General features: G+C 46.8%; 1 pseudogene; it reads right to left on the bottom strand.

The window, feature by feature from the left end:
• Positions 1 to 994: 994 nt before the first annotated feature.
• On the bottom strand, positions 995 to 1,533 carry LOC122905355 (annotated as a pseudogene).
• Positions 1,534 to 2,262: the final 729 nt, after the last annotated feature.

Below are 2,262 nucleotides of genomic sequence, written 5' to 3'. Positions count from 1 at the left end.
TAGGGTTTTGTTTTGTTTTGTTTTGTTTTTTGCGGGGGCTTCTTTGAGTTTCAGGTAGGACAAGAAGAAATAGGAAGGAACTCTCCTAGGCAATGTAATTATGTGTCCAGGATCACATACCATCTCAGTGCAGAGCCAGATTAATTCTTAATCTGTTTGACTGCCAAGCAAATATTTGGTCCAGTGTGTCACACGGAGAGGCTGGAGTTAGAGGTCACCAAAAGACAAAATGAGGGTGGGAGAGAAATGATAAGAGAAGCAGGAAGAAGGCAGGAATCTATTCTGCGTCTTCCCAGGGAAAGGGGCCCAGTCCAGGAGCACCCATGGATGAGCCCAAGTGATGTGTCCTTGCGTGCAAACAGGCTCCCAGCCACGCCTCCAGCTGAGGACCTGGGGCTTTGGGGTGCCTTGCCCATAAAAGAGTGTAGCGGCTTTCTTGATGTCACCATGGCTCATGATGAAGAGTTAGGTTAAGTAGAGTGGAATAAGCCCATCAGACTATGTTTGTGCATCTGAAGGGGGGGGTGGGGTGGGGAGGAGAAGGTGATGCTTCAGGGAGAAATTTTTCTTCCAGGTGAAACCCAGCAGTCCACCTGACCCCTTTGCTTGGCATGGTCAGAAACTAGAGAAAAATCAGTGAGTGATCCCCGAAGGTGAGTCTTCCTTGGTGAGTTTGTTTGTTTGTTTGTTTTTAAGAAAAATGCTCTACTCAGGATTTATTACTCAGCTTCCATTATTCTGAATATCAAATTAAGCCTAATAGAAAGGAAAGTAAGTTACAGGAAAATATAATTGGGGAAAAATGTAAATGGCCGGAGAGCCTGAGATTTTGGATGACTGTAGCCAGGACTGAGATACTGTTACAAGACCCGCAGCAACCTCGGAGGGAACAAAAACCCTTATTCTATTGATTTTCTTCCAGGTGGGGAGACCTCACTCCACTGATAACAACACAAGACAGCACCTGCTCCCTCCCCCATCACCGAAGTGTCCAGGTAAGGGTGACGTTACCAGGCGAGGGCTTGCTGGCAAAGCTGCTGGTCGACCTGCCGCAGGGTCTCCAGGTGCTGCTGTAGGACGGCGTGGCGGCTCCGCTCCTGGATCACATCCACCTCTGGCTTCTCCACCGCGGTGCGCGAGCTCTCCACGTGCTTCTGCAGGGCTGCATTCCTCTCCGCGAACTCCACGTTGGATTTTCGGAGCTGGCGGAGCTCTGCCTCCCGAGCTTTGCTGTGGCTCAGGAATTCCTCTGTAAATATAGGAATGTCAAAAACAGACCATTCCTTTACCTCTGCTTCTTTCTCATGATCATGAGTTGCCTGCCAGGCCGCATCTTGCCTATGAGATTTGCCTTTCTGACGGTCCTGGATTTTCCTACTGAAGACCTTGTAGACCTGAGTCTTCTGAGGGGTAAGTCCATGGAGGGGCGAATTCCCAGAGGAGGGCAGAACGAGAGTTCCAACGTTCATTTTCATCCGTTTGCCAAAGGCATCGGAAACACAGGGCCTAATGAATGAGTCGCCTCTGAGATCAGCCTTCAGCTAATCCGTGTGTTCTTGGGGACTTTGAGATGCCATCAGGTATTTGTCAGAAAATTCTTAAAACTTGGGAAGATCTGTTTATAAATGGTTAGTCTATTTTTTTTTCTTTTTGAACACTGTATTCTTTTTTTTTTCTTTTTAAGATTTTATTTATTTATTTGACAGACAAAGATTACAAGTAGGCAGAGAAGCAAGGAGAGAGAGAGAGGAGGAAGCAGGCTCCCTGCTGAGCAGAGAGCCCGATGCGGGACTCGATCCCAGGACCCTGAGATCATGACCTGAGCTGAAGGCAGAGGCTTAACCCACTGAGCCACCCAGGTGGCTCACACACACACACACACACTATCCCTTACAAAACAGCAACAGAATTGGGGGGGGTTGTGATTTGTTGGCGTCTGACATGGGTGATTCTTCCCATCTGCCTTCAACCACTCCAAAATAACAAGAAATCTAGTTTGAATTTCAAAGATGTTTCTAAACTTGTGTTTTTGCTGCATTTTGTTATCCTAAAAATTCTTTTAACTTTTCTTGATTTTTTTTCTATGTAATTGTTTTCATGTGCTTCCATCTTCTTAAATCTGAGACGCAGCTCTGAGGAAGCTCCATTAGTTGCTCTGTCCCAGAAGAGCAGCTCAACAGGGACACCTTGGCGTCACGAAGTCGTGGAACTTTGTGCTTTCTCTTCTTTTCTTTCTTTTGTAGATCTTGTGCTGAGGTTTGT

Source organism: Neovison vison, chromosome 1 (assembly GCF_020171115.1).
Source record: "Neovison vison isolate M4711 chromosome 1, ASM_NN_V1, whole genome shotgun sequence".
NCBI classification, from domain to species: Eukaryota; Metazoa; Chordata; class Mammalia; order Carnivora; family Mustelidae; genus Neogale; species Neogale vison.
This window is presented reverse-complemented; position numbering and strand designations above follow the sequence as displayed.